General features: G+C 35.7%; 1 protein-coding gene across 3 annotated transcripts in view; it reads right to left on the reverse strand.

The window, feature by feature from the left end:
* Nucleotides 1-12,330, reverse strand: part of tiam2a (TIAM Rac1 associated GEF 2a) — a 79,826-nt gene that overhangs the window by 58,478 nt on the left and 9,018 nt on the right. For 2 of the 3 annotated variants that reach the window (XM_042742840.1, XM_042742837.1), the window contains exon 1: nucleotides 8,680-8,902. The exons of the other annotated variant lie outside the window; for it this stretch is intronic. The gene's annotated coding sequence lies outside the window, so the exon portion shown is untranslated. Of the gene's footprint in view, nucleotides 1-8,679; nucleotides 8,903-12,330 lie in introns of those variants that run through there. 3 annotated transcript variants of the gene reach the window in all.

Consider the following 12,330-nt stretch of genomic DNA (forward strand, 5'->3'; position numbering starts at 1 on the left):
ACTAATTAATAAACAAATTATTTATCTGTCTGATATGTTTTTATAGTACATAAAGTTTTTTTTTTTATGTATTATAAAAAGCATATATATATATTTTTTTATTTTTATTTTTTTACATCCAATTACGCTGACAAGCACAACAAGGACTGAGAAAAAAAAAACCTGACTTTTTTTTTCTCTAGTTGAGATTACATTTAATTTTCACAAAGCTAGTGTTGGACTTGAATAAAAGAACATAACTCCAGCAAAAGTTGAATAATTATTAGCAAGATACTACTTGGAAAAATCTTAAGAGGCACAATATAGTAGAGTCGTCGTCAAATAGCAGACTGCAATTCCAACCGGACAGTGACCCTCTGAGGTCTAATGGGAGACCCCAGTTCAAGAAGTTTTCTTGACCTGATAATGTAACATAGTAAGTTGTTTTAACACAGAGCATCAAGTTGAAACAACAAATGACCATTAGTTTAATAAATTATAAACCGCTATTTCTTGAGTTGAAACAAATAGTATCTTTGAGTTGAGTTAACTCACATTTTTAAGGCAGCAGGTGAACTTTCGTTTTTAAGTTTAACCACCTTGAAATGCTTTACAGCGTAAAGACAAACATCTTGGAACAATAATTGAATACACCTGATATAGAGTTAACTGTTGCCAGGTTTGGTGATTTTTACAGAATGTTTCGTACTTGATGTTCAACTATAATATAGCCTAGATAACTGTTCAACTGCAATGCATGGTTTCACACCAGTGAGACTTGGGGCCATGGAATTAACAGAGAGGCATCCTTGTGAATAGGACAAATTGCGAATACATGCACTACAATAAAACTGATATTTGTTACATTGATGCACTACAACTGCAGGAAATGATTATTTCGATAATCAATCAATTAATCAAATGATTATTAGAATGAATAATCAACTAAATGCAGCTTATTTCACCGATTAATCAGTGTTCAATATAATGTTTAATATTGTAAAGCTGCTTGATTTAAGGCTATCTATTGCATAAAAAACTATATAAATAAATGTCACGTGACTGAACTTTTGTACCATACTGCAAAGCTTGTGCAAACATCCACACTGCTGTAATCAGATGCATTCTTAACTGCTGCTTTCTCACTGCTGTCTTTTTTTGTTGGGTTTATTTCGTTATAAAGAGGAAAGTGTGCAGTATTTATATATTCACCCAAACGCTATGCTACGCTATTGCTATGCTTATGGGACAATATTATACACAAGCATACAACATTAATAACAAAAATACTAGGTGAACAAAAATTGCATAGATAAGCCTATGATGCCTCAAAAAGGCTCTCTACTGTATGAGCCACTTATTAAGTTCTGGAGAAGTGCTACGGGAGTGCCATGATTTCTCATGGTCACTTATCTTCCTCCTGCAGGACAGGACATCTGAGATGAAGCAGCAGTGATGCTGTTCTGCACAGGAACTGAGCAGACAAACAGATGCCTGAGCGCTGAGAGGTTAGGGCAGGTCAAGCTGTTCATTCACAGAGAAGACGAGAAAGAATTTGCTCCATGTACCATTTGTTCACGCTTGGACAGGAGGCAGAGACGAGCTTCACCTAAAGGAGCAGAATGATCTGCTTTGACTAGAAAAGGTGACCCGCCTCTGCTTTCCATCCGCTTTTTCACACTCATGAGAAAGAGAGCATTCCTCAAGGTGAAGGGCACACGCTAGGCTTTGTTTTTGAAAGGTATTCTGCTGTATATGACAGCAGATATGTGGCAACCTGATATTGGAGTGTGGAAAAAATTCCTACTGACTAATTTATGCATCTTAATGGGAGTGATTTTTTTTGCTAAATGTAATTTAAGCATAATTAAAGTAGGGGTCCTGTGGTGAAACGTCAAAAAAAGACTATGAGGATTAGAAACAGTATGTTAATGACACTCACAATTGGCAGATACATTTACAAGTGCTGCATTGTCACCTGCTCACAGCCATGGAAATGGAAAAAACATGCAATCATCCAGCAGATTTTTAAAAGAAACATGGAAAAAATTAGATGATTAAACAGCTTGTTGTTAGCCAAGAATAAACAGTTCAGACTAGAAAACAAGATCAAATGGGACAAACCAGTTCATGGCTATAATGAACAACATCATTAGGAGCAATGCAGTGAATCAGTTCTTAAACCAAAATAATAATAACTGAGGCCAAAGTTTCCAGAGAGGCACAAGTCTGCACGTGCCATTAGACCGTAGGGTTTAACAGCACTTTTTACAGAACAAATAAATCTTTCATTCTGAAAATTACTGAAAGTTTCCTGTAATATGGAGGAGACCCCAGAAAAAAAAAAGTTACAAACCATTACCAAGGACAAAAATAAAACTTGCTTGAAAGAAAAAGAGGATGTGAAGATGGATGCCTTCTTAAACTGCTTTCAGCCAGATGACAGGCGGATTATTTGCTACTATACTGGGTGTGTTTGGCACAACACTGTTCTAATTAAAGGACATGGAGGTGGACTGGGGAATGAACTGAGCAACAATACTCAAGTCTTTTGGGAACAGATTTATTAGTTCCAATCCTTTGCAAACAAGCTCATATTTGGGGTGAAACGTGCACAGATATAGGGCAGCAACAAATGGTGGCATATATGCAGTGATACCCACAACCCCCTCGCATTTTTGTCCAAAATGTCCCATCTGGAGAGTGCAACAAAAGGCTTGTTGAGTCTGAGGCATGGTGGGAGAGCGATGACCCACAGAATCTAATCCCTTAGGGCAAATCACACACTCAAACCCAGTCCTGAACGAGAGGAATTACAATCAGCACTACTTAGACAGCTGGAGGAGGGGAGAATTCTACTGAACATCTCTCTCTATAACCTGTGCATCTAAGACTATTCTCCTGGCATGTCTTAAGGCCATTGAGGCTGAGCTGACACGGATTAGAAGAAAGCTTTTCAAATGACAAGTGAATGTCGGCCAGGAATAGCCACAAAGATACACTATGCATTTTCATGATTACAATTACATTAGGTCCTCACCAAAATTGCAGTCATCAATAGCAATATCAGCAAATATTTCTTGATATCTATACCAAATTTGTTGCCATAGCAAAAGCTATTTACAAAAAATATATAAAGTAATTATTATTAGCATTATTTATTAAAGAACACAATAAGAAAACACTAGCATGTAAATTTCACATATTTATTTTGACATCAGAATTGTTTTTGGACAAATTTGTCCATAGTTATCGTTTATCAAGAGCGTTTGAGGTACCAGACTAACTCTGTACTAACAGTGCGGCAGAAAAGCTGGTCTTATCACATTTTCAAAATTTCAGTATCAGCTTGGTACTGACTGAGGTACTGGTACTTTTGATAACACTAGTCCTCTAACAGAGCAACATTAAAGTAATACCTGAATAAATGAATGTGTTTACTTCTAATTTCACAATAGCTATACCTAATAGCTAGGCTACTCAAAATCATTCAGACAGCAATTTCCAGACGTTCAAGTCAGGGTGTCTGCTTTTTTTCTTCTTCTTTGAAATCTCGCTCTGCAGGACTTTGTCACACATTTACCAATTAAAAATGCCAGAGGGGTGACTGAATAATTGACTGCTTCTGATTTTTCATGAAGCTGGCTGAAATTATAAAATAAGCACTCAACAAACATGAACTACTGTAATGAAATGAACTGAGATAAAGTGTGACTACATTTGCAGTAGAAAGCATATGTTCCTTCACAGCTTCAGTAAGTTCTGCCTCCCTTATCTATTTAATAAGTGAAGCCCCAGAAAAATGCTTGGTTACATAATTATCATGAGTAACAATCGCCATTAAAGATGCAAGGTTTCACGTTTGATGGCAAAGTTGAATCAGATGCAGGACATCAGCTTGTCAGTACTTTTGAAGCTCTTTGGTCACTGTCCGAGTGCACAAGAGCTTGATCCACTGACTGCCTCCTTTATTTCCAAACAAAAGAAGTTGAGCTGCTGTGACTATTAAGGATTCCCGCTGAGAGTTGCGTCTGTGTCAGATTGTCATTTTGCTGTGAGTCTCTTGACGAAGCACACAGGCAATCAAAGGAAAAACTGTATTTATATAATCACACAAACCTAGTTTTCGGTAACTTCATGTTGTCCTTGAGCCAGTAGATAGAAAGACATGATAAGATTGTTTAGTTCTGTGAGACCGTTTCCACCTTGTATTAAGATGCATGTCCACTGATCTGGGAATCCTTAACCTTTTCATTCTCTACCTTTCCCTTCTGCTTGTAAGCTGCATAAAAGGGTTCATTCATGCAACAGCATTCATCCACCGCACGCAATGCTCCCAAGAATGTTACGTAAATGTAAAGAAATACGTGAGTGTTGCAGTGAAATCTGAAAACAAGTGGTGACAGAAACCACGTGATAATTCCAGGTGGAACAGGTAATGAGTCTCGACTGACCACTGATGATCAGATCACATGAAAACACAACTCAATACCAGGAGGAAACAGGCCTAACATCTACATGTGCTTTAAAGAAAAGTATTCTTTTCTCACTCATGAAAGGTGCATTTAAGTCTAAGCTAGAACCCAGCCCAACAAGGCATTCAGGTCTTTGAACCTTTTCCTCCAGTCGATTACAGCTCACTATCAGTTGAGCTGTTCTTAAGGGTTTCTGAAGCCTGCACAGTCAGTCAAGGCTACAAATATTGGTTGAAGGATGGATGAATGATCACTAGAGAAAGCAAAATTTGAGATGAAAAAAGGGTGATTCCCTAGAAATGTTTGCAGTTCCACAAAGATTTTGAAACACTTGAAGCCCTGGAAACATATGTTGAGGAGCATGATCGATTAAATTACTGCGATAAAAGCTGTCAATATGTTTGATTTAGAGAAATGACAGGGAAAGGGATTGAAAGGGATGAATCTCTAGCTTGTGGCTTTACTCCACACATCCATCAAAGAGAACAATAGAGAAATGCAGCACTTTATTTCAGAGCCTCCTGACCCAGCTGTGTTTACTCTTATGATTAGTGTTAAAAGAACTGCTGCCTGACCCAGTGTCAGCTGGATGCACCCTCCTTCCCTCACACACACACCTGATCTGCATTGTGTTATAATAAAAAAAGACAGATGCTCAAAATCAGTAAGAAGTGTTTCTGTGTGTAGGTTTGAAATGACATTACGGCAAGTAAATTACAGAATTTCATTTTTGGGTAAACTATCCATTAAAAAAAAAAAAAAGCTACTTTTTCATATGTACTCACATTACTACTCACAATAACTCTAACAACTAATTGTACACATCAATTAAGCTCTCCCTGACCTGTTGATCTTCATTATTTTTATAAATCATGCTGGCAACTCCTAAGATTTGACATGAAAGAAAAGAATTCGGTTTGACAGAGGTATTAACAATCATAAGGCTTTCAATTTGTCACCATTTATGACGTCAACCTGGACACGAACAAACCATATGTTTAGCGAGGTTAGTCTCTCTCTGGTGAATCATGAACAGTTGGAATTTATATAGGGATTTGTGACTCAACAAGCCATCATTTTGTTCGAGATGATGTCAGAAGACAGTCTAAAGGCACAGGGAAAAAACATTATGTTTATTGTTAGATGAACATGTCTGTGATTCGGCAGTCTGTCCTTGGACAGCCTGGAAAGATGGTTAAGAAAAAAACATTGACTGGCCGCTAGACAGTGGCTCACTGCCTCCAGGACGCATTCAACACCCATCTTACCTCACCTGCTTTTTATAGCCAGCTCTAAAAACAGCCAGATACATGCACAGAGGCTGCCCTTGTGCAATTACTTTTGAACCAAATATAATATCCAGATGACAGAAACACATCATCAAATTGACCAAGATTACCCGTTAATGGTCAGAACATAAAAGGCTTAAGTTTAACAGAATTACAAAATCCTTCTCATTGAAACAGGCTTGAAAAACAACATTCGACAAGAAGTGACTTACAGTGAGTGAACATTAAAAGAATTTGAAAAGGAATTCATAATGACTGTCCCACAGAATCTATCTAGACAGTAAGAGACACACATACTCACTGTACAATAGAGAATTTACAGCACACACCACCTTATATGGGGAAAATGTGTAAAGGGTGGACATGATATATGGTTTTCCAAAGAGTGGTTTGCTTCACAGAATTAGGGCCAGAAACTTTGAGGGCAAGTTGTAAAAATAGGTTTGTAATGTTTCTTGTGGCAATGAATTGAAGTAGTGTTTTAAAACAGACGCTCAAGACATGTAGCACCGAAGTCCATCAATTCCACAACTTAAATGTGACCCTGGAGCACAAAACCAGTCTTAAGTCACTGGGGTATATTTGTAACAATAGCCAAAATACATTGTATGGGTCAAAATTATAGATTTTTATTTTATGTCAAAAGCATTAGGACATTAAGTAAAGATTATGTTCCATTAAGATATTTAGTAAATTTCCTACTGTAAATATCGAAAAAAAAATTTGTTATGATATGCATTGCTAAGAACTTAATTTGGACAATATTTATATTTTTTTGCACCCTCAGATTCCAAGTTCTCAAATAGTTGTATCTCTGCCAAATATTGTCCTATCCTAACAAATACATCAATGGAAACCTTATATATTCAGGTTTCAGATGATGTATAAATCTCAATTTCGAAAAAAAGTACCCTTAAGGCTGATTTATACCTCTACGCCGTAGGCTGTGCATCGGTTTTCATTTATACTTTTGCGTCATTGTCCACGTCGACGTGCAGTACACATGCAAACCGCTAGTCTGCAGTGTCCACAGGCATGTTGCTTGTGTTACCCGCAGTACCATGGCAAAAGCCGAAGAAGAAGCAGCTTGTCGGTGAAGCATCAGCCACGACTGCGGCAAATAAGTATCAAAGAACAGATAATTTATTTAAAACTACCAAAAAAAAAGAGACGACAACCGAACAGCAGAAGATGGCATTCTTTCAATCTCCACAAGCACTTGTAACATACCATGACAGAACAACTCTTTGTTGCGAACAACAAAGTGATGTAATGCTACGCTTTATAAGAAATGATAAGACACTTGTTCTTTGCTTTGTTTTATTTTAAATAAGGTGTAACATTAAAAATATATTAAAGTACAGGCAGGGCTACTAGCAGACCAATCACAGCCCTTGTGGTCTGCATAGATTTGACGCACTGTGGCATTTTTGGAGAGGTGCACGACAGGCTACGCCGTAGCCTGCACGTTCTACGCACAACCTACGGCATAGTTTCAACGCAGAAGTATGAATCAGCCTTTATGACTGGTTTTATGGTCCAGAGTCACAAATAGGTATAGCATGATCCAGATATCACACAAAATCTATACCTTCCTTCTTTAATTTAGTTCATTAAGGCCCCAAATCATAAATTCGACCACAGTAACCACTCACACTCTTCGTGTAAACCATGGTTTTACACTAGTAAAGAAACAGTGAAGACTACAATTAGGAACAGCCTCTGTAAGGAAGAGTAAAACCTCTATAGCTCTTGGAAACTGAAAAATATTTGAACGAATTCATTAATTCGACCACCCTAAGGAGTTACAAAGCAGACAACAATCATGACAGAGAGTCCCTGTGCCAAATAGCATGCCTGGACCTTCCTTCTGCGGTCAGCTTGTATTTGCTCTAATCCTGACACTCCACAGGGTTCAATAGCCCTTTTGTCATCATGGTATTCCTCTCAAATTTAACACCACACCCTACCACTACATCTTCCCAATTAAAGGTTCATTTTAATGATGCGATCACCATGTAACCTTTCATGCAATCAAAAAGTCATACTTCTCACTTCATAAATGAGTAAAACAAGGCAGACTATATAAAATAACATAAGGAATGTACTACATTATGACTTATATATGTATCCTAAAGAGAACATGATCAATTTTCCATCCTGTTCTTTTCTTTGTTGGAAAGCTGAATACCAATTTCAATTTGTATATTACAGTTTGCATATCATTTGCTTGAGAACAGAAGTAGGTCATTAAGTGCTTTCCTTTCATAGTTTATCTAATCACTTTATTTTCACATGCTACAGGCATAATACACAATATATGATAAAATTCTCCATGTCATCATTATTTCCTTGAGTGGGACAATTCAGTCTTTTCTTCTACAGAGTAGTGAAGAAGACACAAATGATGCGTTTTAACTCAACTACCAACCAATAAGATTTTTTTCTTCAATTTTTAAGTTTATACTTTTTTTAAGTTAAAATTAAGTTTTAATCACCTCTGAAAACTATATTTTCTTTATAGGTGCAGACATCAACTGTTTGGCGGTAAAAATTTTAATAAAGCAAATTTTCTTAAAATGACAAAAGCATTACGTTATTTCAAGTTAACAACAAAAATAATTAATGAGGTGTTGAACACATTAAAATATACAAAAATATAGCCTAGTGTTTATACTTAGGTTACGAAATGCAAATAATACTTGGACACTTTATTATACACATTTAAGCATGTAAACAGAACAATACGAAACACAATTTCATCGTTTTAAACTTCACTAAAAGAAAAGGGGGAAATCTAGTAGTAGTTTTCTATATTAAACCAAAATACCGTTACAGATAAAGTCATATTAAACACAATGCACACAAACCTAAAACCTACTTAGAGTTGATGAAATAGACTACCGCAAACAAAAACACAGATAACTTTTACTTACCAGATATTAAAAACCAGCCACAAGATAGGGTATTAAATGGCCACTTCTATGTGTTGTGTTTGAGAGCACATTCATTTGAATCAACGCTTTTTCAAGGACAAAGTTTTAATCCAGTTCTCTTGTCTAAAGATTGAGCACACAAACTCTGACTCCTCAACTCTCACGACGCTGCGTGAACAGTTTGTCACGCCCCTAAAGTTAAAAGACACAACAGTTCACCAATGAGATTGAAGCTGTCGCAAATCTAATTAGATTATGCGCAGAGAAGAACCAATCCCGTTTCAGGAGGAGAGTTCACAGTGTTTATCCGAGTAACGCGTGTTTGGTTGCTGGGTTACATTATTAAGGTTATTTAAATCTCTGTTTGGTGACAGGCATCTACTCTTAAATGGACTCTGTGTTTGGACCTGTAGGTTTGTGGTTGTGCAGTTTTTATTAGTTTTTTTTTTTTTGAGGAAAAAAAAAAAAAGTTCTGAGGTTTCCAAGTGGTGCGTTTCAAAATCCTTCTTCAGTTATTGCACATGAAACCTAAATTATGTTTGCTCCCATATATATCTGATGATTCACTCTCACATGGTAACAGCTTCAGTTTATCACCACATGGTGGTTTATGAGGAAATTAATTTAAGAAAGAAATTTAAGACAGCAAGATTGCAGTTGAAAGATGTTGCTGCATTCAAGAGTATATGACACACTAGTCTAACCTTCTCCACACAAATATACACTTAAATTATCATTTAAATACCCTCATAAAAACAGCTGTGTTACGGAAATTAAAGCAGACACAATATATTTGTAAGGTCATAGTGTGTTCATCTTGTGTTGAATGCTTTCAAGAGTATGTGAGAGAGAATCTTTGAGGATTTCTGCACAAAATAGTGCAGACATTTGAAATGACAAATAGATCTCAGGTTTTCTCTGGCCCCTCAGTGCTGGCTCTTAGCAAACCTCAAACCACTCTCTATTCCAAACAACATCTGAACAGCCACAAAGTTGAGGTCATAAATTATGTCCAAACATTTCATAATACTGCACAAATTTAATTAGCATGTTAAAACTGAATCTTTAATTCAGACCTAACCAAAGTTACTTCCTATTAATTAATAATAATAAAAAATCTATATACCCAGATGTAAGTAAGCAGCATTAATATTATCCTTGATTTATTAATTGCTGTAGTATGTAATATGTACCCGTATATTGTGCACAGTATGTATGGAATACCCCAATGACATCAATATATGGCAAAATGAGCAGTAAATAATAAGACTCATCGGGACAGCCTACATTGTAATGCACTTAATATGACCTTCCATTTCTAGCAGGATGGATGGGAGAGAATTACTGCACTAATTTGAAGCATCTCTTTTTAGCCTGTAAAATGATAAAGGGAAAGTTCATCCAAAAATAAAAATTCCATCATCATATACTCATCTAAACCTGGAACATAAGAATGTTGGGATCCAAACAACATGGAACCCACCCCCTCTTTTACGTTCCAGTGTTTTCATTTTTGGGTGAACTAAAAAAAAGAAATAAATAAAATGTTTCAATACAAAGTTGGATAAAAAACAAAATGCATAAGATTCACATTAGCCATTCCCTGAAGAATATGTATATTTCAAAAAAAAAAAAAAAAAAAGAAAAAAAAATAGACTGTAACCCAGTTAACCTAGATGTATCCTAGTTGCAGCAAGGCACTCATTAACCATTCATTTTAAATGTCCTCAGAGGTGATGTTGTTAGGTTAGGTAGCATGTAGTAAACAGATAGGCATCCAAAACTAAGAACATATTTTATTTCTTATTTGGGTGAATTATTTATAGAAAAACAATACACCATGCATCTTGTTTTAAATAAGTCTTGAAGGTCAGGATGGTTAAAAAAAATACAAGCAAATGGGTAATATATAAATCTTTTCTATATAAAAATTACAAGCTTTAGCTGTATTTGTTTTTTTTATTAAAATATGTCTCCTCATTCTATTTAATTCTATTATTTTTTAAAGTCTATTAGTTTTAAAGTTGCCAATATTGTACCTCAAACTGTATGTCTGTTCTTTGTAGATTAATTTTGGGATATTTGAACGATATGATGGATATTTCTTAATTGCTTGTCAGAGAAACAGGATGAATTCCTTCCAAACAAGCAGCCATTCAAACACAGGAGGTCTAAAGCATCAAGATGTTGGAGATTATCAGCAATATGCTCTGTCAAACATCATTCCTGTTCTTCAGCATTATCAGAGTCAGTACGACAAATGTTGTAACCTATCTGTTATTTGCGATGAAGCTTGTTTCTCATTTTCGTGGCTGTCCCCTAGGAAAAGCTCTCTGACTGTGAGCAAAGGACAGAAAGGTGTGAGACTAGATTATGCATGCATGAGCTGTTGGGACATCCCCCTTTGTCTTCCCCCGATCAATAAAATAGCCAGCATAGAGACCTAGAGCCCACAGAAACACACCCATATGTACGTCTCCGGAACAGAGTGCAGGGTCTTTGTGTGTAAGATGTGTTATGCCCCCTGATACAAGTCATTCTCATTCAATTCTCACATGGTCAGACTGGTGTGAGCTGGTGCACTGCTCATGTGCTGTATTTTACGCGAGCAGGATTCCCAGACGAGAGAAAAAAGAGAGAGAGAGAGAGAGAGAGAGAGAGAGCTGGGAGAAAGATCTGAATGATCACAGCTTAGATTTCATGAGCCAGAAAATTAAGACTTTATGGGCAGACAAAAAAGAGGAGCCTGGATTAGCTGATCTCAAAAATCAAAGAGTAAAATACATGCAGTACAAGCCAAAAGTTTAAATGCACTTGATTGAATTGATATTTCTCATGGCCTTAACTCTATAAAGCCTTATTTAAAACACATTTCTAAGGCCTCTATATTATCAACATTAACAAATCTTTGTTGAAAAACTTCAAGTTACATGCCTTCTGCCATCTGACTGATAGCAAATAAAAGGCCTTTTAGAATACTTCCAAAAATATCTCCCTTCAGGTTTTGGTACACGTGTTTTTGCTGTGAAATCTTTATTGATTTAACAAATTTCTTGTTGTTAGTAATATTACACTTACTGTACTGAAGTAACATTTTATATGTTTTACCCACAAAATTAAAACGACAGATCTTTGATCATGAAACTAAGCATTTCAATTTCATCTTAAAACATTATTGGGAGATATAGATTGATGACTGATATTTAGATTTTTAATTATATAAAGATTGTATCGAATTTGATTACAAGCTATGAGAATTTCATTTTACTTTTATATAAATATCAGCATTTTCCTCCTCAAATATGACCTCCATGTTCCCTTATATCATACTATATGCAGTTTTTGTTTTCAGATTTTGTATATATCTATAGCTATATATATATATATATATAATATATATATACATATATATATATATATATATATATACACACACACACACATATATATATATACACACACATACATATACATATATATATACATATATACACACACATATACATACACACATATACATACACACATATATATATATATTATATTCTAATTATAGGGTTAAAAACACACATTGCCTCTTGCATTGTTTGGTGGGAAAGACAAGTGTAGGTCGTGAATTAACAATTTAGAGAGATCTCTTGCTAATAAATA

This window comes from Cyprinus carpio, chromosome B17 (genome assembly GCF_018340385.1).
Source record: "Cyprinus carpio isolate SPL01 chromosome B17, ASM1834038v1, whole genome shotgun sequence".
NCBI classification, from domain to species: Eukaryota; Metazoa; Chordata; class Actinopteri; order Cypriniformes; family Cyprinidae; genus Cyprinus; species Cyprinus carpio.